This window comes from Arachis hypogaea, chromosome 15, assembly GCF_003086295.3.
Source record: "Arachis hypogaea cultivar Tifrunner chromosome 15, arahy.Tifrunner.gnm2.J5K5, whole genome shotgun sequence".
Classification (NCBI taxonomy): Eukaryota; Viridiplantae; Streptophyta; class Magnoliopsida; order Fabales; family Fabaceae; genus Arachis; species Arachis hypogaea.
In genome coordinates this window covers 118328309-118356133 of record NC_092050.1, presented here as the reverse complement: position 1 = coordinate 118356133, position 27825 = coordinate 118328309, and the positions used below count along the sequence as shown (strand labels likewise).

The following is a 27825-nucleotide window of genomic DNA, read 5'->3' as shown; positions in this document are numbered from 1 at the left end:
TTGTTTTCCAGTATTACCACCGGATACATAAATGCCATAGACACATAACTGGGTGAACCTTTTCAGATTGTGACTCAGCTTTGCTAGAGTCCCCAATTAGAGGTGTCCAGAGCTCTTAAGCACACTCTTTTTGCTTTGGACCACGACTTTAACCGCTCAGTCTCAAGTTTTCACTTGACACCTTCACGCCACAAGCACATAATTAGGGACAGCTTGGTTTAGCCGCTTAGGCTAGGATTTTATTCCTGTGGGCCCTCCTATCCACTGATGCTGAAAGCCTTGGATCCTTTTTATCACCCTTGCCTTTTGGTTTAAAGGGGTATTGGCTTTTTCTGCTTGCTTTTCTCTTCTTTTTTTTTATATTTTTTTTGCAAGCTTTCTATTCACTGCTTTTTCTTACTTCAAGAATCAATTTTATGATTTTTCAGATCATCAGATAACATTTCTCCTTTTCCCATCATTCTTTCAAGAGCCAACAATTTTAACATTCATAAAAAATCAAATTCAAAAATATGCACTGTTCAAGCATTCATTCAGAAAAACAATAGTATTGCCACCACATCAAAATAACTAAATTGTTTTAAAATTCAAAATTCATGCACTTCTTTTTCTTTTTCAATTAAAAACATTTTTCATTTTAAGAAAGGTGATGGATTCATTTTCATAGCTTTAAGGCATAGACACTTAGACAGTAATGATCATGTAATAAAGACGCAAACATAAATAAACATAAAGCACAATTTTCGAAAAACAGAAAATAAAGAACAAGGAGATTAAAGAACGGGTCCACCTTAGTGATGGCGGCTTGTTCTTCCTCTTGAAGATCTTATGGAGTGCTTGAGCTCCTCAATGTCTCTTCCTTGCCTTTGTTGCTCCTCTCTCATGGTTCTTTGATCTTCTCTAATTTCATGAAGGAGGATGGAATGCTCTTGGTGCTCCACCCTTAGTTGTCCCATATTGGAACTTAATTCTCCTAGGGAGGTGTTAATTTGCTCCCAATAGTTTTGTGGAGGAAAATGCATCCCTTGAGGCATCTCAGGAATTTAATGATGAGGATTTTCCTCATGCTCTTGTTGAGGTCCATGAGTGGGCTCTCTTGTTTGCTCCATCCTTTTCTTAGTAATGGGCTTGTCCTCTTCAATGAAAAGTCTTAGCCATAACTTCATAGAAGTGGTCTTGATGGACCTTTGAGATGAATCTCTCCATCTCTCATGACTCAAAGGTGGAAGAAATTGCCTTTCCTTTCCTCTTTCTAGAGGTTTCTCCGGCCTTAAGTGTCATAAATGGTTATGGAAAAACAAAAAAAGCTGAGCTTTTCCACACCAAACTTAAAAGGTTTGCTCGTCCTCGAGCAAAAGAATGAAGAAAGGATAAGAACATGAAGAGATGGAGGAGATGGAGGTGTGTGAATTATTTGGCCAAGGGGGTTTTAGGTGGTTATGATGTGGAAAAGGAAGGAGTGATGGTTTGAATTTGAGTGGGTAGGTGTAGGTGGTTTGTATGATGGTTTTTGAGGAGTAATGGAAGTGATTGGTAGAGGTTATTTTGGGAAGAGTATTACGAAAAGGTGTGAAGAAATGAGAAAGAGTGAGTTGAGGTTGGTGGGGATCCTGTGGGGTCCACAGATCCTGAGGTGTCAAGGATTTCTCATCCCTGCACCAATTAGGCGTGCAAAATGCCCTCTGCTGCCAATCCTGGCATTAAACGCCAGGTTGCTGCCCATTTCTAGCGTTTAACACCAGCTTTTTGCCCTTTTCTGGCGTTAAACGCTAGTCTGGTGCCCATTTCTGGCGTTAAACGCCCAGAATGGTGCCAGACTGGGCGTTTAACGCCCATTCTGCTGTCTTTACTGGCGTTTAAACGCCAGTAGGCTTCTCCTCCAGGGTGTGCTATTTTTCATTCTGTTTTTCAGTTTGTTTCTGCTTTTTCAAATGTTTTTGTGACTTCACATGATCATCAACCTACAGAAAACATAAAATAACAATGGAAAATAGAAATCAACATAGATAAGTAAAATTGGATGGCCTCTCAACAAGCGCTTCTTTAATGTCAGTAGCTTGACAGTGGGCTCTCATGGAACCTCACAGATACTCAGAGCATGATGATGGCCTCTTAACACCAAACTTAGAGTTTGGTTGTGGCCTTCCAACACCAAACTTAGAGTTTGAATGTGGGGGTTTTATTTGACTCTGTATTGAGAGAAGCCTTTCATGCTTCTTCCTTTTCCTGTCTACAAACCATGGTGCTTCCTGAATGGCGAAGAGTTGCTCATCCGGAAAGGTTTCAGAGATCTCAGTAGGAGGGTGGGATGCCCCTGCTACTGGTTCTATCCGGGACAGGTGATCAGCTTCCTGGTTCTCTGTCCCTTTTCTATCTTTTATTTCTATATCAAACTCTTGCAGAAGCAACACCCATCTTATGAGCCTAGGTTTTGAATACTGCTTTGTGAGTAGTATTTAAGAGCAGCATGGTCAGTATACACAATCACCTTTGAACCTACTAAATAGGATCTAAACTTGTCAATGGCATAAACCACTGCAAGTAACTCTTTTTCTGTGGTTGTGTAATTCTTCTGTGCATCATTTAAAATACGGCTACCATAGTAAATTACGTGCAGAAGCTTGTTATGCCTCTGTCCCAACACTGCACCAATGGCATGGTCACTGGCATCACACATTAGTTCGAATGGTAATGTCCAGTCAGGTGCAGAGATAACTGGTGTTGTGACCAGCTTGGCTTTCAGGGTCTCAAATGCCTACAGACACTCTGTGTCAAACACAAATGGCGTGTCAGCAGCTAGCAGGTTGCTTAGAGGTTTTGCAATTTTTGAAAAATCCTTTATGAACCTCCTATAGAATCCTGCATACCCCAGAAAGCTTCTGATTGCCTTAACATTGGCAGGTGGTGGTAATTTCTCAATTACCTCTACCTTGGCTTAATCCACCTCTATTCCCTTGCTTGAAATTTTGTGCCCAAGGACAATTCCTTCAGTCACCATAAAGTGACATTTTTCCCAATTTAAGACCAGGTTAGTCTCTTGGCACCTTTTCAAGACAAGTGCTAGATGATCCAGACAGGAGCTGAATGAGTCTCCAAATACTGAAAAGTCATCCATGAAGACTTCCAGGAACTTCTCTACCATATCAGAGAAGATAGAGAGCATGCACCTCTGAAAAGTTGCAGGTGCATTGCACAGACCAAAAGGCATTCTTCTGTAAGCAAATACTCCAGAAGGACATGTGAATGCTGTTTTTTCTTGGTACTGAGGATCCACTGCAATTTGGTTGTAACCTGAATAGCCATCCAAAAAGCAGTAATATCATGACCTGCTAGTCTCTCTAGCATCTGATCTATGAATGGTAAAGGAAAGTGATCCTTTCGGGTGGCTGTATTGAGCCTTCTGTAGTCAATACACATACGCCACCCTGTAACTGTTCTTGTAGGAACCAGTTCATTCTTTTCATTGTGAACCACTGTCATACCTCCCTTCTTGGGGACAACGTGGACAGGGCTCACCCAGGGGCTATCAGAAATAGGATAAATAATCCCAACCTCTAGTAATTTAGTGACCTCTTTCTGCACCACTTCCTTCATGGCTGGATTTAGCCGCCTCTGTGGTTGAACCACTGGTTTAGCATCATCCTCCAATAGGATCTTGTGCATGAATCTTGCTGGGCTAATGCCCTTAAGGTCACTTATGGACCACCCAAGAGCTATCTTGTGTGTCCTTAGCACTTGAATTAGTGCTTTCTCTTCCTGTGGATTTAGAGCAGAGCTTATGATCACTGGAAAAGTGTCACCCTCTCCCAGAAATGCATATTTCAGGGATAGTGGTAGTGGTTTGAGCTCAGGTTTAGGAGGTTTCTCCTCTTTCTGAGGGATTTTCAGAGGTTCTTTTATTTCCTCTGATTCCTCCAGATCAGGCTGAACATCTTTAAAGATGTCCTCTAGCTCTAATTCAAGACTTTCAGTCATATTGACCTCTTCCACTAGGGAGTCAATAATATCAACGCTCATGCAGTCATTTGACGTGTCTGGATGCTGCATAGCTTTGACAACATTTAACTTGAACTCATCCTTATTGACTCTCAGGGTTACTTCCCCTTTTTGGACATCAATGAGAGTTCGTCCAGTTGCTAGGGAAGGTCTTCCTAGAATCAGAGTTGCACTCTTATGCTCCTCCATTTCCAGCACTACAAAGTCAGTGGGAAAGTCAAATGGCCCAACCTTAACAATCATGTCCTCAATTATGCCTGATGGGTATTTAATGGAGCCATCAGCAAGTTGAAGACATATCCGGGTTGGTTTGACTTCTTCAGTCAACTCAAGCTTTCTGATAGTGGATGCAGGTATTAGGTTGATACTTGCTCCAAGGTCACATAGAGCTGTCTTAGTACAAGCACCCTCTATTGTGCATGGTATCATAAAGCTCCCTGGATCTTGAAGCTTCTCTGGTAAGCTTTTCAGAATGACTGCACTGCATTCTTCAGTGAGAAACACTTTTTCAGTTTCTCTCCAATCCTTCTTATGACTTAAGATCTCTTTCATGAACTTAGCATAAGAGGGTATTTGCTCAAGTGCCTCTGCAAACCGAATCTTTTTCAAGAGTCCTGAGATAGTCTACAAAGCGGGCAAATTGTTTATCCTATTCTGCTTGGCGGAGCTTCTGAGGATAAGGCATCTTGGCTTTATATTCTTCAACCTTAGTTGCTGCAGGTTTATTCCCTACAGAAGTGGTTGAAGAAGCCTACTTAAGGGGGTTGTTATTAGCACTTGCAAGTGTCTGACCCCTTTGTGGCGTTTGAATGCCAGGATTGGATGTTTTTTGGGCGTTTAACGCCACTTTCTTACCCTTTTCTGGTGTTTGAACGCCAAAGTTATTCCTCTCTGGGCTCTTGCTGTCCTCAGAGGGATTTTGAGCAGTGGTTTGGTCGTCCTCTGTCAGTTGTTCCTTTCTTGGCTTTCTGCTACTTTTAGCTGATTTATTCAATGTTTTCCCGCTCCTTAATTGGATAGCGTGGCATTCTTCTGTTATCTGTTTAGATAGTTGCTGTCTTGTCTGATTCAATTGTGCTTCCATATTCTTGTTAGCATTTTTAGTGTCTTGGAGCATCTCCTTAAATTCTGCTAATTGTCTTGTCATAAGGAGTAATTGCTAATTAAGTTCAACAATCTGTTCTTGAGGATTAGGATCAGTAGTTACTGCCACAGCCTCTTCTTTTATGGAGGACTCATTGTTTAAGTACAGATGTTGATTTCTAGCAACTGTATCTATGAGCTCTTGAGCTTCTTCAATTGTTTTTCTCATGTGTATAGATCCACCAGCTGAGTGGTCTAGGGATATCTGAGCTTTTTCTGTAAACCCATAGTAGAAGATGTCTAACTGTACCCACTATGAAAACATTTCAGAGGGACATTTTCTCAGCATCCTTCTGTACCTCTCCCAAGCATTATAAAGGGATTCTTGATCCTCTTGTTTAAATCCTTGGATGTCCAGCCTTAGCTGTGTCATCCTTTTTGGAGGGTAGAATTGATTCAGAAATTTGTCTGTTAACTGTCTCCATGTTTTTATGCTTGCTGTGGGTTGGTTATTTAACCAGCTCTTAGCTTGATCTTTTACAGCAAATGGAAATAGTAGTAATCTGTAGACATCTTGATCCACTTTTTTATCATGTACTGTGTCAGAAATTTGTAAGAACTGTGCCAGAAACTCAGTAGGTTCTTCTTGTGGAAGACCGGAATACTGGCAATTTTGCTGCACCATGATAATGAGCTGAGGATTTAGCTCAAAGCTGCTTGCTTTGATGGGAGGTATACAGATGCTACTCCCATATGCAGCTGTAATGGGGTTAGCATATGACCCCAGAGTCCTTCTGGACTGTTCACTTCCACTTATGTCCATGATGGAGAAAAGGGAATTGATATGAATTATTTTTTTTTATTTAAAAGTAACCGAAAATAATAAGTAAAATAAATGGAAAATAAAATAAAATTTCAAAAACAAAAAGAAAATAAAATAAAAGCAAATCGAAAACTAAATTAATTAATTAATTAAAAAAATTTTGAAATTAGCAATTGATGCCAGGACATCTTGGCCAGTTTCACTGACCTTTTCTTTACTGTTTTTAGGTTAGTTTCATGCATTTCCTTAGGAAATAAGCTAGTTTTGGATAGATATCCACTTACACCTTGACTCAAGCATACATTGTGCATTTTACATTATTTCATGAGGATTTTGCATAAGTTTAGTGACAAATTGTATGTTGCATTGCCCTTGACTTGGACTAGAACTTTGATGCACTCTATTGCTTGATTTCAGGACGAAAGGAAGCAAGGAAAGGGAGGAAACTTGCAAGGTTAATGAGAAAAGTGATTGCCAATGACACTCTCATAGCCATCATTGCCAACGTTAAGAGTCACGTTAACTAAGTTAACGTGAACTCTAACGTGGAAAAGGGAAGTTGAGCCAATGTTAGTGACACTTAACATTGTCACTAACATTAGCAAACACTCATAAGTGGCCACGTTAGAGCCCACGTTAACTTAGTTAACGTGGCCTCTAACGTTAAAGGGGGAAAGAGAAGCCAACGTTAGTGACATTCAACATTGTCACTAACGTTGGCCTAAGGATGCAACACACCACGTTAACTCCCACGTTAACTTGGTTAACGTGGGAGCTAACGTAAGAAGTGAGAGTTGTCGCCAACGTTAGTGACACTCAACATTGTCACTAACATTGGAAGCAACCACATAACCCCCCACGGAGCCACGTTAACTTCCACATTAACTTAGTTAACATGGAAGCTAACGATGAGGAATGAATGATGAGCCAACGTTAGTGACACTCAACATTGTCACTAACATTGGGATGGCTAAGAATGGCCACGTTAGAAGCCACGTTAACCTAGTTAACGTGGACTCTAACGTGAGATCTAGGGGCACATTGGAACATTAGTGACAATGTTGAGTGTCACTAACGTTCTCGAAGGTTGGCAAGGCCATGTTAGAAGCTACGTTAACCTAGTTAACGTGGAGCTTTAATGTGAAGCAAAAAGGGGCACACTGGAACGTTAGTGACAATGTTGAGTGTCACTAACGTTCTCGAAGTTTGGCAAGGCCACGTTAGAAGCCACGTTAACATAGTTAACGTGGGCTCTAACGTGAGGCAAAGGGGTACATTGGAACGTTAGTGAAAATGTTAAGTGTCACTAACGTTCTCGAACTTATACTTTCACTAAATGTTAACACCCCTAACGCCCTGAGCTGAAGTCTCTGCCCACTTAGCACTTTCTCTCTGCAAGTAAAGCCAAGCCCAAATGAAGAAAAGAACTGCTTCAAACTCAAGATCCAAAGGCCCAAGACTTGAAGAGCAAACTAGAAGCTGAGAAGAGTAGTATATATAGGAGTAGCTTTGAATTGTAAAAGAGTTCTGGAGGCTGGAAAAAGAGAACTACTCTTTGTATTTTACTTTCTCTGCATTTTCTAGTTTTATGATGTATTCTCCATCTTTGTTTTCATTTTCAAGAGCTATGAACAACTAAACCCCTTTCATTGGGTTAGGGAGCTCTGTTGTAATTTGATGGATCAATACTAATTTTCATTATTCTTCTTCTATCTTTTCTCTTGATTTTACTTGAAAGCTTTCGATCTTCATCCAATTGAGTAGTTATCTTGGAAGAGAAGCTATTCAAACTTGGATCTCTTTTGAACCTTGAAAGAGGAATGAAGAGATCAAGCTAGAAATGCTTTCTCATGCTGGACCAAATTGGGTTTGGATGGGTATGTGACTATAACCCTCTCAACACTTGATTTGGGAAATGCATGTGGTATTATCAGTGACCATACTTCATCTCTTCTCATGAGCAATTGACCAAGGAATTGGCTATTGATCAAGATTTGAGAGATTGAATTGCAAGAAATTGTAATTCAATCACTTAAGATTGCCAAGGAGATCAATGAGTGCATTGATTGAGGAAGAGATGAAAATGAACTTGATCCGGAGAATTGCAACATCTCCTAAGCCCAATGAACTCCCCATCTCTGATCTTACCCATTTTCTTTAATTTCTGCCATTTACTTTTATGAGCAAATCCCCCATTCCTATTTACAATTCTGCAATTTATTTTCAGTCATTTGCTTCCAGTTCTTTAATTCTAGCATTTACTTTTCTGTTATTTACATTCCAGCCATTTTATTTTCTGCAACTCTCAACCCAAATTCTGGATTCGCTCAACTAGAACATTCTTCTAATTAAAGTTGCTTGATCGATCAATCCCTGTGGGATTCGACCTCACTCTATTGTGAGTTTTTACTTGACGACAAATTCGGTACACTTGCTGAAGGGAGATTTGTTGTGAGACAAGTTTTCCGTGCATCAAGTTTATGGCGCCGTTGCCGGGGATTGATTGTGCATCAACAATGATTAAATTGGAAGATCACTAGATTGAGCATTTTTATTTTGTGAATTTCATTTTCTGTTTGAGTGATTTACTTTTTGTTTTAGTTAAACTTCTTCCCTTCCCCTCTACTCTTTTGTTCTTCTTTGTTATTTTCAATTCTGTTTGCTAACCCACTAACTATTTGATATATTGCATCACCCACAACTAACAGTAATTCTGACACAAATACTTTCTGCACCTATCTTTTCTTACTTGCACTTGATGGTTGTATGACAGGGAGAAGAAGTGGGGCTTCAACTTCCTTCGATTCTGAACCTGAGAGGACCTTCCTTAGATTAAGGAGGGAGGCAAGAGGAAAGAAAGTGGTTGGTGCTGAGGAAGAAGAGGAATTCTTTGAAACAAACATGGAAGACAACATGGAAAACCATCATGAAGAAGAAGATCACAACCATGGGGGAGGAGGTAGAGCAAATCATGCTGGGGAGGATAGAAGAGTTTTGGGGTCTTACATCAATCCAAACCCAGGCAATTGTAGAAGTAGCATCCAAAAGCCAACAATCCATGCCAACAACTTTGAACTTAAACCACAGCTCATCACCCTTGTTCAGAACAACTGTTCGTTTGGAGGAAGTGTTCAAGAAGACCCCAATCAACATTTAACCACCTTCCTGAGAATATGTGACACAGTGAAGTCTAATGGTGTTCATCCTGACGCCTATAGACTACTCTTATTTCCATTCTCACTCAGGGACAAGGCAGCCAAATGGCTAGAATCTTTCCCAAGGGAAAGCTTGACAACTTGGGAAGACGTGGTGAAGAAATTCTTAGCAAGATTTTACCCTCCTTAACGAATCAATAGGCTGAGAGCTGAGGTCCAAACTTTCAGGCAACAAGATGGTGAGACTCTATATGAAGCATGGGAGAGGTTCAAGGACTTAACAAGGAGGTGTCCACCTGACATGTTCAACGAATAGGTGCAGCTGCACGTTTTCTATGAAGGGCTCTCTTATGAGTCAAAGAAGGCCGTAGACCATTCATCTGGAGGATCTTTGAACAAGAAGAAGACCATTGAGGAAGCCATAGATGTTATTGAAACAGTAGCAGAGAACGACTACTTCTATGCTTCCAAAAGAGGGAACACAAGAGGAGTAATAGAGCTAAACAATGTAGATGCTCTGTTGGCCCAAAACAAGCTCATTACCCAGCAGCTGGCTGACCTCACCAAGAAGATGGAGATGAACCAAGTAGCAGCAATCTCCACTTCATCAACAATCCAAGAAGGAGTGAATGAAGAAGCAGAGGGGAGTCAGGAGCAAGCCAACTACATTGGGAGTTCACCAAGGAAAAACTATGATCCATACTCCAAGACCTACAACCCTGGATGGAGAAACCACCCAAACTTTGGGTGGGGAGGTGAGCAAGATCAAAACCAAGACCAGAGACGTTACAACTCCAACAACAATGCAGCTCACCATCAATTCACACAGAGGACGTCTCAACACCCCCACAACAACACTTCTTCATATGCTTATCAAAACCAAAATAACACATCTACTTCGAATCACCCATCAATTGATGACAAGCTTTCTAAGATCGAAACCTTAATTGAAGGAGTATGTAGAGACATTCGAGACAGTAAAGCATTCAGAGAGGAAGTGCAGTCCAACATGCAGAATCAAAATGCTGCCATCACGAAACTGGAGACACAAATCAGCTATCTGTTTAAGCAGCTCCCTAACCACAACTTTTGCTATGACGCCCACTCAAGCAAAAGAGAGGAGTGTCAAGCTATCACACTTAGGAGTGGGAAGGAACTGAAGGAATATCCCCAAAAACCACAAGAAGAAGGCTCAAATGAAAAGGGAGAAGAGCAAGATGGAGTTCAACCTCCCACGCCAAGTCTACAGAAAGAAAAAGGGATACCCCAACTGAACATCTCAAGAGCTCCATATCCCCAGCTATTGAAGAAAAAGGAAGATGACAACCAGTTCTTGAGATTTTTGGAAATCTTCAAGAAGCTACAAATCAACATACCCTTTGCTGAAGCCATAGAATAAATGCCACTCTATGCCAAGTTTTTGAAGGAGCTAATGACTAAAAAGAGAAGCTGGAAGAACAATGAGACTGTGATACTAACTGAAGAGTGCAGTGCTATTATTCAGCATAAACTACCTCAGAAACTGAAGGATCCTGGGAGTTTTCAGATCCCTTGTATTATAGGAGAAATTACAGTAGAGAAGGCTCTTTGTGACATGCGCGATCTGCAGAATTCGCTGGGGGCGATTTTGGGCCCTGTTTTGACCAAGTTTTCGGCCCAGAAAAGCCGATTAGAGTCGAGGAACATGCAGAGACCACAGACAACATTCATTCCGCATAGTTTTAGTTTTAGATCTAATTTTACTCCTCCTTTAGGTTTTCTCTCTACACATTCATAGTTCTTAGGATTTTGATTTTATCGCTTTTTGGATTGGGATATTGAGAAAAGTTATTACCTCCGTCAAGACTTCGTCATTCTAGTTTGTTTTCTTACTTGTCTCTTACTCTTCCATGTCCTCAATTTATTCAGAATTATTATTGGATTATTTTTAGAATTTATTAATACAAGAACTGTTTTTATTTTTAATTGATCTTTTTGATTATTATTTATCATGTCGTTCAATATTTCTCTTCCTTATTTTGTGAAATTTACATTCATAATGAGCGAGTAGTTCCATAACTTGATTGGGAGATGATTGAAAGGAAACCTTGAGTTGAATTACTCAAGAGAAAAATTGTAATTGGGTTTATTGTTGGATCGCACTCTAGTCATTGACACTAATCCTTCCCAAGGGAGAGGATTAGGACTTGTGAATAGAAATTGCCTTCCAACTTGCTTGACTTTCCTCTACCTAGTAAAGGATAACTAAGCAGAACAACCTTCAATCATTAATTAATCTTGAGAGTACTCCAACAAGAATAGGGCTTCCAACTAATCTACTCCCAGTCAAGGTTTTTATTTAAATTACATAATTTCTCTGATTTAATTTCCTGTTTATCAACTCAAACCATTTTAGACAACATCTGATTAATAAAATAGCACACCTTTCTGTAACTCGTTGGGAGACGACCTGGGATTCATACTCCCAGTATTTTAATTTTAATTTCGTGACAACCCCTTCTAAATTGATAAGCAGAATTTTGGTTAGTTAAGAACTGTACTTGCAACGTATCTCTTATAATAAATTCTTAACTCGCCAAATTCCGCCACGTCAGGGGTTCCTCACTGGCGTTCAGTGCCAGGCTGCCTACCTGTTTAGGAGTTGAAAGTCCAGTGAGGGGTTCCTCACTGGCATTCAGCACTAGAGTTCCTAGGTGTTTAGGCATTGAATGCCCAGCCAGTGCTCGCTGGCTGGCGTTCAACGCCAGCTCTGCTACCAGGATGGGCGTTGAATACCCAGTGAGGGGTTCATCACTGGCGTTCAGTGATAGGCTTGCTGCCATTGTGGGTGTTAAACGCCCAGTGAAACCTTCTTCACTGGTGTTCAATGCCTTCCCATTTTCTCTAGATTCGGCCTCTAGCTCCATGGTTATGGCCTTTCACTCTTCTCTTGGATTCACCTCAGTGTTACTATGAAGAGTGTCTGGAGGAGTCTAAGGGATCCTCTTGCTCAGCTGACCAACTTGTACCTCCAAGTTTCTAATGGAGGACCTTGTTTTATGCATAAAACTATTAGTGGTTTTAGAGAGGCTAGAAACCAGAGTGACTAAGTCAGAAAGGCTCTGCTTAGAGGTTTTCATATTCCCTTGAGAAGATGGGAATGATGATTTCTTATTGAACCTATTCTGGTTCCTTCCACCTTGATTGTTATTGAAATCTTACTGAGGTTTCTGTTGATCCTTCCATGAGAGGTTAGGATGATTCCTCCATGAAGGGTTGTAGGTGTTTTCATAGGGTTCTCCCATGTAATTCACCTCCTCCATGGTGGGTTGATCAGGATCAAAAGCTTTTATTTCAGAAGAAGCTTCCTGGGTACTACTAGGTGCAGTTTGCATTCCGGTCAAATGTTGTGAGATCATATTGACCTATTGGGTCAAGATCTTATTCTGAGCCAATATGGCATTCAGAGTATCAACTTCATGAACTCCTTTCTTCTGAGAGATTCCATGGTTTACAGGGTTTCTCTCAGAAGTGTACATGAATTGGTTGTTTGCAACCATCTCAATGAGTTCTCTTGCTTCTGCAGGCGTTTTCTTCAAGTGGAGTCATCCACCTGCAGAGCTGTCCAATAAAATTTTGGACATCTCAGACAGACCATCATAGAACACGCCTATGATAGACCATTTTGAGAGCATGTCAGGAGGACATATCCTGATTAGTTGCTTGTATCTTTCCCAAGCTTCATAGAGAGATTCACCTTCTCTTTGTCTGAAGGTTTGAACTTCCACTCTAATCTTGCTCATCCTTTAAAGAGGAAAGAATTTAGCCAGAAAAGCATTAACCAGCTTTTCCCAAGAGTCTAAGCTCTCTTTTGGTTAAGAATTCAACCATAGCTTAGCTCTGTCTCTTACAACAAAGGGAAAGAGCATAAGCTTGTAGACTTTAGGATTAACTCCATTAGTCTTTACAGTATCACAGATCTGTAAGAACTGATCTAAGAACTGATGTGGATCTTCCATTGAAAGTCCATGGAACTTGTAGTTCTGCTGCAGAAAAGAAACTAACTAAGGCTTAAGCTCAAAATTGTTAGCTCCAATGGCAGGTACAGAGATGCTTCTACCATAAAAGTCAGAGGTAGGCATGGTGAAGTCACCAAGACCCTTTCTGGCATCACCTTCAGGTTCGGCCATGTCTCCTAATTCTTGTTCAAAGTTTTCTGAAAGGTTTCTTCTGGAGTGTTGTGCTCTAGCTTGTTGTAAGCTTTTCTTCAGAATCCTTTCAGGTTCAAGATCAAGATCAAAGAGGGGTTCTTTATCCCTTTTCCTAGTCATAAATAAGAAGAGAAAAAAAGAAAGAAAGGAAGAAAGCTTTTTGTGCCAATTGGCAAAGATCTCCCAGTGAGATGTGAATAAGAAGAGAAAGAAGAGAGAAAGAAAAGTAAAGATGGAAGATGAGAGAGAAGAAGAGTTCAAATAAATAGAAGTAGAAAAGAGAAGAATTAGAAATAAAAAGATAAATAAGAATTAAAATATATTTTTTTTATTTATTAATTAATTTTTGAAAATTAGAGTTAATTAATTTAAAAGAAATTGAAAATTAGTAATAATTTTCAAAAATAGAAGAGAGGGAAGAGGAATAGAATCTTCGAAAACTGAGAGAGGGAAGAGTTGGTTAGGAGGTTTTGAAAAGGAAGAGAGAGAAGAGAAGTAGTTAATTAAGAAAATATTTGAAATTAAAATAAGATAAGAGATAAGATAAGAAAAGATTTGAATTTAAAAAAATTTAAAATTAGAAAAAATAAAAAAAAGATTTAATTTTAAAATGTGAGATTAGAAAAGATAAGATACGAAACCAAAAAGATTTGAAAAAGATTTTAAAAAGATAAGGTTTGAAATTTGATTTTGAAAAAGATTTAATTTTAAAATTTGAAATTTGAGTTCTTAAATTTTTAAATTAAAAAAGATAAGATAATATTTTGAATTTTGAAAAATATATTATAAGATTTATGAAAAAGATATGATTTTTGAAAATTGAAAACTAAGATAAGATAAGATAGAAAATTAAAATTGAAATCTGAATTTTTTTGTTAATTTTCAAAAAGTTAAGTTAAAATAAAAATAGAAAAGATATTTTTTTTATTTTTTGAATTTAATGAGGAGAGAGAAAAATAAGTAAAAGACACAAAATTTAAAATTTTTAGATCTAATGCCCCAAGTTTTTAAAAATTTGAAGGAAAAACACAATGGGACACCAAACTTAAATTTTAAGATCAAAACACAAAGAAAGCACAAGAACACTTTGAAGATTGACAAGAACACCAAGAACAAGACTCAAGAAATTTAAAGAACACAAGAACATATAAAGGACACCAAACTTAAAATTTTTAGAAAACAAAACACAAATTTTCAAAAATTAAAAGGAAAACAACAAGAAAACACCAAACTTAAGGATTTGACACAAGATTTAACCAAAGAAACTATTTTTAAAAATTTTTTTGAAAGAAAGACTCAAAGGGGACAAAAAGTACCAAGAACAGAAACAAAAATATTCAAACCAAGAACAAAGATTAAATAAAGAAAAGAAAAATATTTTTGAAAAGGTTTTTTTTTTTGAAAAAAGAAGAAGAAGAAAATAAAAATAAAAGACTCAACAAAATAAAATAAATTACCTGATCTAGGAAAATAGATAATCCGTCAGTTTATCCAAACTCGAACAATCCCCAGCAACGGCACCAAAAATTTGGTGCACGAATCCCCACACCTTCGTACAGCTGTACCAGCAAGTGTACTGGGTTGTCCAAGTAATACCTGAGCGAGTCAGGGTCGATCCCATGAGGATTGTGGTTTGAAGAAAGCTATGCTTATCTTGCAGGTCTTAGTCAGGTGAATCAAGAAGTAGGGGAAACTATTCTTAATTTGTATTTGTGAATTGGAGTCAGTAATGGGAATATAGTCGAGGATTGGAGTTGCTTTGTCTTTCTGAATTAACTCTGGTATTACTATCTTCTTTGCTTGTGAGTGATTTCTTCAATGGTTGGCTGTATGTGATCAACGCCTTTATTGAGAGGTCGTCAATACTCCTCCAGATCTGAACCCCAGGGTTAGTGTGGATCCAGTCTGATTGAGGGTGAAGCTCGTACAGTCCATTCTCCGTAATGATCCTACTCAAAGTACCACAAAAAGGTCAGATCTTCCGGATCAGAGAATGCTATATCTTTGGGTTCTAGCCTCTACCACAGAGACCCTAATCTCCACGAAAATCAGCTGAACTGTTGTCTTGAGAAGTCCCTAACGAAGTCGTGGATTAGCCGTCTGAGAGATGTATAATCAAGCTGGCGGTTCGATGCTTTCCACTGAAGTATTCACATGAACCCAAGTGGACACGGGTGTTTGTCAGGCACGTTTGTCTTAGTATGATGAACAGAGCTGATTGTCACTGATCATCCTATTCACCATGTTGAAGAACGAGTATACATCTTAGAATTAATCAAACACGGATCGAAGAGAAACGGTAATACTTTTTTTAATTCATCGGACTCAGCAGGGCTCCTCCCCTCAACCTAAGAGGTTTAGAAACTCATACTGAAAGGAAATACAAAGTGAAAAAACGAAAATATGTTGAATGATGGGCGAAGATCCTTAATAAAGTGTGATCTTCTACTTTAAATACTAAACTAATGACTAGTAAGGGTAAAATAGTCTTTTTAGTGCTAAAATCCACTTTTGGGACCCACTTGGTGGGTATTTGGGCTGAGCTTCAATGAGGTCCACATGCTATGAGGCTCCTAGGGCATGAAACACTGGCTAGGGGGTTCTCTTTGGGCCTTTGGATGCTGGTCTCTGCTTTGTGGGCGCTGGACGCCTGGAAGGGGGCAGGAGGCTGGCGTTGGACGCTTGTTTTGGGCCTTCTAATCTGAAGCAAAGCATGGACTATTATACATTTCTAGAAAGCTCTAGAAGTCAGCTTTCCATAGCCATTCAGAATGTTCTATTTGGACTTCTTTAGCTCCAAAAAAGCTCTTCTGAGTGCAAGGGGGTCAGATTCAGACAGCATCTGCAGTGCTTTTTTTGTCTCTGAATCAGACATTTGCTCCAACTCCTCAATTTCAGCCAGAAATCACCTGAAATTGAACAAAAAACACAAAAACTCATAGTAGAATCCAAAAATATGAATTTAACACAAAAACCTATAAAAACTTAATAAAAACTAAACAAAACACACTAAAAATTATATGAAAATGATGCCAAAAAGCATATAAAATATCCGCTCATCAATGTTGTCAACTCTGAGCTCCTTGCACTCCAATGAACATAACTTGAGCTCCAAAGGTTCAACTGACACAGTTCTAATGGCATTGGGAAGCTAACTTCTATATCTTTCTAATGATATATAATAGTCTATACTTTTCTTCTAGAATCACTACCTTGGTGGCGCCAAACTTGGGAGAACTCCAAGTTTGGCGCCATAAACGTCAAAACTCCAGTTTCATGTTGTCTTGGTGGTGCCAAACTTGGGATTCTCCAAGTTTGGTGCCAAGATGAAGAAAAAGTGAGTATTGCATGCAGTTGAAGTGGCAACCAAGTTTGGCGCCAACCTTAGTGAACTTGGTGGTCCCCACATCCTTCAGGAGCCAGCTCGAAGATCTTTTATATTTTGATTAAACTTTATCTTATTTACAAATAGGAAAAGATATTATTTAGTTTTAGAAAATATGTTTTACATTAATTAGGTTTAGATATAAAAGGGAAAAGATTCAGTCCTTCGGGCTCTCCTCGCTCTTTTACACACCTCATTCTACAGTTTATAAATTTTTCGGAATCCTAGTTTTTTCTCTAAGCCATGAGTAGCTAAACCTCCACTGTTATGGTTAGGAGCTCTGTTTGTTCTATGGATTGATACTATTACTATTCTATTTTAATTAATGCATTGATTTCAATTTTAAGAATTTATTTTCGTTCTTCATCTTAAGGATTTGGGTAGATCGGAAGAATAACCCCTATTCTAATTGAGTTCTTGTAAACCTTGGAAAAGAAATTTACTTGAACAACAACTTAAAAATAATTTATCCTAAACCACTAATTTATCTGCACTTAACGGGATACGTGACATATAATCTTCTTATATTTGGATAATTAGAGGTTCTGTGGCTAATAAACTAGAACTGAACTTCACCTTCTAATTGCAATTAAGTGACCAAGGAATTGGCAGTTAACTAGATTAGAGGAGACTAAATTGCTAAAAAATTAGGGTTTAGTCACTTATAATTTTCCATGAATTGAATTTTGCATGATTAAAATAGTTAGTAAGAAATAGAAATCTAGAAGATAAACAACTCTGAAACCTTAACTGTTTTCTCATATATAATTCACAACCCATTAACTACTTGCTTTCTAATTCTCTGAATTTATTGTTTAATGCTATTGAACTCTCAAACACCATTTTCTGCTTGTCTAACTAAGTAAATCACTCAATCATTGTTTCTTGATCCATCAATCCTCTTGGGATCGAACCTGACTCACCTGAGGTATTACTTGGTACGACCCGATGCACTTGCCGGTTAGTTTGTGGACTTTAAATTCCTCACCAATGGTGGATGGTAAATGGTGAATAGTGGTGGTGGATGATGGTTGAAGAAAGGGAAGAAGAGAGGAGAAGAGAAAAGAAGAAAAAAATGGAGAGAAGAGAAGAAAAGAAGAGTATGCGAAACAGGGCAGGGGTCACGCGTACGCAGAAGGTCACGCATACAGGTAAGTGGCAGAAATGGGATGCGACGCATACGCGTCTGGCAAGCGTACGCGGGATAGGGGAAATAGAAGGTGATGCGTACGCGTAAGTCACGTGTACGCGTAGGAAGAATTTGTGCTAAATGCACAGTTTCCGTGTCCTTCCCACACAACTCACTATCAGGACCGTGCGATGGCACAGTCCACGCAAGATCCTGGCATGTCCAATTTTTGGATGTCACGTGTACATGTGGGCCAAGCGTACGCGTGATAGGGCCTTTTTTTTAAAACAAAGAATAGAAACAGGGCACTCCCCTAACCACTATTTTCATGTCTAACACCAACCAAATAAGATGCAATTCAAAACAACTAACCTATAAATTAAAGCATAAATTTAATCAAACAAACTAACAACTATGGCAATATATACAAGAGTAATATAAAGAGAAAAATAACTAACAATGGCAACTTAATTTTTAATCAACTTTATATACAAGAGAATGGAAAGAGTTTACCATGGCGGGGTGTCTCCCACCTAGCAATTTTATTTTAATTCCTTAAGTTGGACATTTGGTGAACTCCTTGTCATGGTGGCTTGTGCTTGTACTCTTCCTTGAACTTGATGAGTGAATTATTGTAATGGTATAGAATTTCCTCAAATGAATGAATTCTCGTTGCAAGTATAGTTCTACACCAACAAAGAATCCTCCCAATCAAAAATTTGAGTTGTCACATGTAACAAATCCCAAACGAAAATTAACCAGAATATTTGAACTTTGGGTCGTCTCACAAGGAATTGCAATGAAGTGCTCAGTTATTGGCTATGAAGATGCAAGGGGGTTTGATTTGATATTTTTGCAAGAAAATAAATGACAAGAAAGTAAAGTAACAAGAACTAATAAAATAAGGGAAAAGTACTCTTGGTTAGACATAGGTAATTGAGATCACCATCCTTGTCTACAAACCAAATATTGATAATTATGAGAGTCTAACCCATTAAGTCTACTTCCAAAAGCTTTAAGTACGTAATATCTACTCTTAAGCTTGAAGTAAGTCAAATAGGCTTGATCACATCAACCCATAAGTCCCAACCTATCTATTAATTAGATTAGTAGTGGGTTGGTATCAATGGATATCAAATTGATCACCAAGTGTTCTCAAATCACCAATTCAATGAGACCCAATGACTCAAGGTCACTCAATTCCCTTAGGCTAGGCCAAGAGTGAAGGAAAACTACTCAAAAACTAGTGTAAATATTTTATCAAACACCTAGTATGCAAGAAAAGTAAACATCACAAAATACTAGAATTAGTGAAACCCATGACTACCACAAGCAAGAAATCAACAATAGCAATCAAGATCAACATAAAAGAAACATGGAAATATAAAATTGTATTAAAAGAAAATAGAAACCCAACAAGAGTGTATGAACATAAAAATGATATAAAAAGGAAATTAACAACAAGAACTAGAAGAACAAAGGTGTAATATCAAGGAATTAACAAGGGAAAACTAAATCAAAATAAGAATTGAAAGTGGATCTAAGAAAATTAAACCTAAACTACCCTAAATTCTAGAGAGAAGGGAGAGCTTCTCTCTCTAGAATTCTACCTTAAAACATGGTAAAAACTAAACTATGGCTACTTGTTTCATTCCCCCCCTCAATCCTTGGGTTCAATAGCATCAGAAATGAGTTGGATTGGGCCCAAAATGAGCTAGAAATCGCCCCCAACGAGTTACCCAAAGTGGACCCATCCTGCTCCATCGGTGTGCACGGGTACAGTGCATGTGCGCGTCCCTAGATGTCAGGAAACTATGGCAAATTTTATATCATTTTGAAGCTCCAGATGTTAGCTTTCCAACGCAAATGGAACCACCTCATTTGGACTTCTGTAGCTCAAGTTATGGTTGATTGAGTGCGAAGAGGTCAGGCTTGACAGCTTTGCGGTTCCTTCATTTCTTCATAAGTTCTCCCACTTTGTATGCTTTTCTCCTCACTTCTTCCATCCAATACTTGCCTTGGGAACTGAAATCACTCAACAAACATATCAAGGCATCGAATGGAATTAAAGTGAATTAAATTTAGCTATTTTAAGGCCTAAAAAGCATGTTTTCACATTTAAGCACAAATCAAGGGAGAATTGCAAAACCATGCTATTTCATTAAATAAATGTGAGCAAAGTTGATAAAATCCCCCAAATTAAGCACAAGATAAACCATAAAATTGGGGTTTATCAGAACTCCCACCAATGCTTGGACTTCCAATAAGCTCCAAAGTTCAAAATTAATAGCACTAAGCTTTGATGAAGTTCCACACAAGCTAAGGGCTCCCAAAATTGATCCTTATCACATATGCCGGGATCCCAAACTTTGTTCTTACACCCATATTTAAGTTGATTATTACAATTCTAATTGGATGACAAGCAACCCGAGTTCTCAATCAATCTCACAAATAACTTCCTAGACCCAAGAAATATAGCTCTACACCAATCCTTGCACTTCAACATTGAGCTCTTATCCATAATGAATCTTGAATGTTGTTTCCAACCACTAACCACCTCCCTTTTGCTCTTAAAGCCACAAAGAGCTCTAAGTTGACCATCCGTCTCAAGCAAACCATATTCAAGCAGAATAAGAAAGCTTAGGGATAAGAGATTTACCAACTTGAATGAAAGAATGGATGGTGATCACTTGGGGAGAGGTGTTTCTATTGGTCTTGCAAGTTCCACTTCCTTGTGCTCTTCTTGATTTATCTCCGCATCTTGATAGTTTCTTCCAATCCAATTTCTTCTTCATTACTTACCAAGGGTCCTGGAGGTTGTGCACCTTCTTTTTTGACCTCTTTTTCATGTCCAATAGAAAAGGATTCAACAAAATCATTGAGGTTATTAGTTAATATAGATAGAAACTCATCAATAATTGAATCGATCTCTTGATCAACCTCTTCAACCTTAGAGGGCTTTACAACTTTAGCTTCCCCATGGACTTTCAACATCTCCTAAGTCTTCAACCACTTCCTCTTCTTCAACTATTTCGACTTTTCCCACTTATTCCAATACAAAATCCCACTCCTTATTCACCACCGGAGTTTCTAATCTCTCTTTCATACTCCACTCTTTATTTGATTCTTTACATGTGGCCATGGGAGTACTTTGAGCGCTTAAGCATTGTGAGGCCAAGTTGCTTACTACCTTAGTTGAGGTAGCCATGAATTCATCTTGCCTCCTTAGAGCTTCAAGTCGCTCTTGAACAATGGTACGACATTCTCTTAGCTCATGGAGATATGAAATGAGAGGGTTATCCATTGGTGTTTGGGGTGGATAGGAGGGTTCATTATGTGGGAGAAAGGGTTCATAATAGGAAGGGGGTTCATCTTGGTAAGCATATGGATATGGTATATATGGAGGTGGTTCTTGGGAGTAATTGTTTTGGAATTGTTGTGGTTCTATGTATGGTTCATATGGCTCATAAGGTTGTTGGTATGGTGCATATGGGCTAAGATCATATGGAAGTGTTTGGTGGTATGAGGCTTGTGAGTATGGTGGTTGAGGGCTATATTGAGGAGGGGGTTCATAGGCATATGGTGGTGGTGATAGATAATCACAAGTAGGATCACCATAACCATTGGATTGGTATGCATCATGCTCATAGTACATTGGAGGGGGTTGTTGCCATGAGGGTTGATCATATACTTGAGGCTCCTCCCACCTTTGATTGTTCCATCCTTGATGAATTCTCTACAACATATTTAGAACAAAACTCATAGCCAAAGTGGTGAGAATTCATAGTAGCAAGAGAAAATAAAAACAAATGATAATAAGAAATAATGAAAAGAAACTTCTAAAACTAGCCAAAACTAACAAAGAAACCAAAAATCAAGCTATTTACAGTATCAACATATATACAATAACCAATAACAAACACACATTTGTAATTCCCCGGCAACGGCACCAAAAACATGATATAGGGAAATCGTCGGTTAGAATTTTAACAAAAATAATCTCGTTGCAAGTATAGATCCAAAAGGACAAATAACCCTCTATCAAAGTTTAATTTGTTTGTCACAATGCAAACTAATAAAAACCGAGAGTATTTAAACCTTGGGTCGTCTCTCAAGGAATTGTAGGGAAGTGTGCATATTATTAGTTACGGGGTGTATATTTTTGGGGTTTTGGTTTGATAGACAAGAAAATAAACTAAAAACTAAAATAGGTCTTGGCAAGGAGTGAGAATTGAAATTTCTATCCGCATTATCATCCTCAATTGTAATGGTAAGTAGAAATTGCTCTCACTTAGTTAACCTCTAACAGTTGAAGGAAAGTCAAGTGAGCACAATTAACTTGAGATCACAAGTCCTAGTCAACTCATAGTGAAAGACTAGATTTAGTGAAATTCAAGCCAACTAGCAACCTTTAATTACCAATCAACAAGAGATTTAGACAATTCAAGAGTCTCCAAATTACCAATCCAAGCCAAGAGTATAAAAATCTACTCTAAAATCCTACCAAGCATTTTATCAAACACTTGGAAGGTATAAAAGAAAAGTATAGTAAATTAACAAAAAAATAGAATGTACAACTACTCAATGTAAGGAAACAATAATAACAACTCAATTAGACAATAAGAAATATGAAAACATAAATTGCATTAATAGAAATTGAAATCAACAAAGAGTGATAAACATAAAGGCACTAAAATGAAGGAAATAGCAAATAAAACTAAGAGAACAAAATGTGAGAACAATAAATTGCAAGGAAAATAAATCAAAGCATCAATTCAAGCATAAACCTAAGAGAAGTCTAACCAAATTTACCATAATTCTAGAGAGAAGAAAGAGCTCTTCTCTCTAGAATATGACATAAAGCATGTTACTAAACTATCCTAATTGCTCTCCCCTTGTTCCCTCTTGAAATCTGTCTCAAATAGCTTTAGAAATGAGTTGGATTTGGATCTCCTTTTGCTCAGAAATCGCTCTAGCGTGTTCCTTTAATAAGGTCATGTGCTACTTGTCACGCGTATGCATGGGTCACGCGTACGCGTGGCCTGGCAAATTTCCCTCCCACGCGTACGCATCACCATGAATTTCTCCAATTCCTTATTTCTTCATGAATTCTCCACTTTGCATGCTTTTTCTTCACTTCTTTAATCCAATCCTTACCTTATAAAGCTAATATCACTCAACAAATATATCAAGGCATCGAATGAAATTAAAGTGAATTAAATTTAGCAATTTTAGGGCCTCAAAAGTATGTTTTCACTCTTAAGCATAAATTAGAGAAAATTACAAATATTCTATTTTAGTGAATAAATGTGGAAAAAGTTGATAAAATCCACTAAATTTAACACAAGATAAACCACAAAATTGGGGTTTATCACACATCCACTTTCTTCCTCTTTTTTAACACAAAACTGCCAAATTGGTCCGAATTTTACCTAAAATAGTAAAAATACCAAAACAAGTCAAAGTAGCATCCAAAGAGGATTTAACACTAAAATATAACTAAATTCACTAAATTCTAACTAAATTTAACTAGAAAATAAGCAGAAAATGGGTATAAGATGCTCACGCATCATGTCGCAACCCACCTCGGTGAGTTTGCGAATGGTGACAAGGCGAAGGATGGCTTTCTTTTGGTCTTTTGATTATTTTGATATGGTTATTTTCTCACTTTTGTATATTTTACTTATCACCTTAGAGGCTTAACTATAAGAGATAGCGCATATCTATTTAACTTTCAAAAAACTCAGTCGTATCTACTGTACATATTTATAAATATGTTCCTTGTTTATCTTGTGTCTAAAATGTCTTTTCTTACCTTTATGCTTTTGGTTATTGTGTGTGAATGCTTCACACTTTCGTATCTCTATTTTCTGTTTCTTTGAGTTTTATTCCTTCATAAGGCTTTTAGTATATTATATTCTTTGATTATATATTATTGTAAGAGCTTTAGAACTATCGTGGAACTTTGTCACCCTTTACTTTATGGCTAGAGGTAAGGCTTAGGGTTATAGGGTGTTACATCTTTCATGGAGGGTTGTGGTGTAAAAGATGGTTTATAGTGTTGGGGTAGCCATCATATATGGGAGGTGATGGTTCAGGAGGCTTGTGGGAGTAATGATGTTGGAGTGGTGGTGGTTCAACGGGTGTTCGTTCATAATGGTCACACGGGTGTTCATAAAGAGGATATGGATTTGGATCATGTGGAGGTATTTGCTGGAAGTGGGGTGCGGTTTGAGAGTATTGTGGTTGAGAAAAATGTTGAGAATGATAGTCATATGAATATGGTAGTTGAGGTTTATAATTATAGCAATGGCCACCATAGTCGTTAGGTTGGTATGAACCATAGGAGAAATTATAGTCATAGCAAGGTGGAGGAGAAGATTGACGTAAGGATTGTATATGTGCATGTGGCTCCTCTCTCAATTGGTAATTCCTTCCTTGGTGAAAGCTGCCATTGAAATTTCCATTTCCTACAATATTTCTATAACCATACCCAAAACTATAAGGATGAGAATTCATAATGAAGAGAGGAAATAAAAACAAAGAGTATCAAAATGCAAAGAAAAAATAAACTCCTAACGACTATCAAAACAATAAATCAAGCAAAAAGCAAGCTATTCACACTATTCACATATTCACAATAGCCAATAATATAACACCATTGCACTTCTCCGAAAATGGTGCCAAAAACTTGATGCGAGCTAATTGTCAGTTTAGAATTTTCACAAAAGAATTTTGTCGTAAGTATAGTCCTAAACCGATAACCAACCCGATCAAAGTTTAAAAGAATGTCACAATACAAACCAAAATAACCGGGAGTAGTATCCCGGGTCATTCTCCCTAGGAATTGCAAGCGAGTGCTTAATTATTGGCTATGAAAATGGGGGTTTGATAGCAATAAATGGAAATATAAATAGCAAGAAATTAAATGAGCAAACAATAACTAATTATCAAAAGTAATTAAACCAAGACAATTAAGAAAATTAACTAAGAAAGATCTTGGCAATGGATGATGGTTAAAGATCACTTTCTTTATTACTAACCTCAATATGATAATTACGAAGAGCAAACCCACTTCGTCAACCCCAACATTGGAGAAAAGTCAAATGGGCTTAACTAATCCTAATCCACAAGTCTTAATCAACTTACTAATTGAATTAGCGTCAATGAAAATAAGACTAATTAAGATCTCCAATTATCAATCATGTAGATATTAGTAACTCAAGGTAACCCAAGTTACCGATTCAAGCCAAGAATACAAAAATCTACTCTAAAACTAAAAGGAGCATTTTATCAAATACTTGATGAGCATAAAAATAAAGCATGGCAAAATGTAAGAATTAATAAAAACTATAACTAACCAAGACAAGAAGACAATAATAGCAGCTAAATCAAACATCGAAGGACATGAAAATATAAAATTGCATTAAAAGAAAATTGAAATTAATAAGAGAGTTCATGAACTAAAATAGACAAAATAGAGAAACTAACAAGAAACTAGGCAAATTGAAACATTAGAACAAGAAAATGTAAAGAGAACTACACAAGAACAAGAATTAAAATCTATATCTAAGAGAATTTAACCTAAAACTACCCTAAATTTTAGAGAGAAGAGAGAGAAGGAAGAGAGAGCTTCTCTCTCTCTCTAGAAAACTATCCTAAAACATGATTCTAAACTATTCTCTCACTACCTCCTACTACTTCCTTGATCTTCCTTGTGAATTGCATCAAATACTTCAAAAATGAGTTGGATTTGGCTCAAAATTGGCCTGAAATCGCGATCCACGTGTTTATTTAAGTAAATCACGTGTTGGCAGTCATGCGTACGCGCAAGTTAGGCGAAATGCAAGTCATGCTTACACATAAGATTACTGTTAATAATTGCAAAATAAGATTTATTTCGTGTCCTAACAGAAGATGCAAAATAGGATACATGCTATTTATGTTTTTGATAGTCCTAATAATTGCAATATGCTTTGTAAGGATTTAAAGTTACCTGTATTGTGTAAAGTGTTATTCTAATGTAACGGAAAAAAGTATACAATTTCAATTCAATTACTATTAATTATGTTTAGTTTGATTAAATTTTACATGAATGTCTTTTGTTTGAATATAGTAATAAATGAGAAGGAAAACGTAAAAGTATAATTTTATAATGTCTAGATATATAAATACCTAATGATAAGTTTCATATAACGTTGTTGATAAATAATGCGAAGCTTTAATATAATCACATGAAGCCTTATAATTTTGAACATTGCAACCATGTAGTGAAATATATAGTGTCAATTGTCTCATAAATTTGCAAATTCCTTAGTTATAGGTTAAGTACTTGTAAGTGGTACGGAATTAATTCATTCTTTCTCTTATTGCAAATTGGTGCTTTAGATTTCTCTTATAAAAACATAAACCCATGTCATCCCATTAAAATTATAAATGAAATTTGTAGTTGGATTAGTAAACCCACAAATCTTAGAGTGTACCTGTAGGATTACAAATGTTCATAACACACAGCAGAAGTAATAAAGTAATTCTATCGATTTATTTTGTTCTTAAAATTTGATTGAAATAAAACAGGTTAGATGCCAATACCTGAATACGCTAGTGAATAAAAACTTTTTTCTTCCATAGTACGAAGGTACTATGTGTATTTACACCGAAACTGACCCTTTTTATCAACTCCTTGACCAATGGATTTAACTGAAAAACTTCTTGCACCAGCAATTTTTCACTAAGAATTAGAATATTTGTGTATGTAGACGTAAAAGAAAAAGTTATACTCTTTTCTTTTACCACACACACACACAAACACACACACACACACACACACACACACACACACACACACACACACACACACACACACACACACACACGTGTATATATAAATATATATATGAGATTGGTAACTAATTTTAGGAAATCTAATGAATCAAATTACAACTTAATTTGAAACATAATTAGTTAGGATCTTATCCATATTTAAAATTGTAAGACCCGAAACTTTTGAAAAGTCTTATTATGATCAAGTCTCAAATCATATAGTTATTTATAGCCTTAATTTCGGAAATCATTTTATTAAAGATGATTAAGGCAAGTTTTGATTTATTGGATTTGAGACAAGTTATGATTATTATCCAATTTTATAATTATTGGATTATTTTCTATATTTAGATTATAAATTTGGCAGTTATGAAATAATAGGAGTTTTACATGATTTGGATTAAATAATTAATATTTTAAATATTAGTACTGCTACTTTGAAAAATAAAGAGTTTAATTATATTATCTCTAATCATTTTGATTTGGGCATTTTACGGAAAATAATTTGTGAAATTGATGAGCAAATAGTATTTTCTACATACAATTAGTGTTGGATTTAATTTGGGTTTCAATTACTATATTTTCCCCAATTTCATTTGAAATTACTAAAATACCCTAACCCTAACTTTTGGAAATGCAACCCTAACCCTGAAAACCCTAACTCGACCCGGTCTCCCCACAATTGCTGCAGCCCTCCCTTCTAACAGCAGCACACACGGCTTTCCTTCCTCTTCTTCCATGAAAGGAAAGAGACAGAAGCAGAAAAGTAACGGCAGAGGGAAGGGGAAGAAGGGAGATGTCTGTTGGCGCCACTGGGAATCGCCACCACCGCCGATGCCTCCGAGCGAGACGCCGAGCTGCTGCACGTGGGAAAACATTCTGCCACCGCGTCTTGCCCAGTTGAGGTTGCCGCCGTTGTTCGCGGGCCATCTCCATCACAGACCAGGGCTGAGGCGAGAGGGGAAGAGACTGATGGGAAGGCCTTGCGAGGTGGGTTCACGCCGTGCCACCGCCAGTGCTAGGGTCTGCCACCGCCAGCGCTACGGTCTGACGCCGCCTGTCACCGTTGCGAGCTTCCTTGCCGTTGCCACAGAAGCTGCCCTCGCCGGTGCCATTGGAGGCGCGAACAGAAGAACGCCGTTGAGAAGAGAAACGTGAGTTGCGAGCTACGGGCGGAGGAGAAGCTCCACCCTCGTTGCCGCTGGTGAGGAGAAGACGCCGCTGCCTCACGCCGCTGCCAC

The 27825-nt window shown here is 37.7% G+C and overlaps 1 non-coding gene across 1 annotated transcript; it reads right to left on the bottom strand.

Moving 5' to 3' along the window:
* Window positions 1-9256: 9256 nt before the first annotated feature.
* Window positions 9257-9360, bottom strand: LOC112753669 (small nucleolar RNA R71). The gene has a single exon (XR_003178043.1). It is a non-coding gene; the product is annotated as a small nucleolar RNA R71 (small nucleolar RNA).
* Between the last annotated feature and the right edge of the window lie 18465 nt (window positions 9361-27825).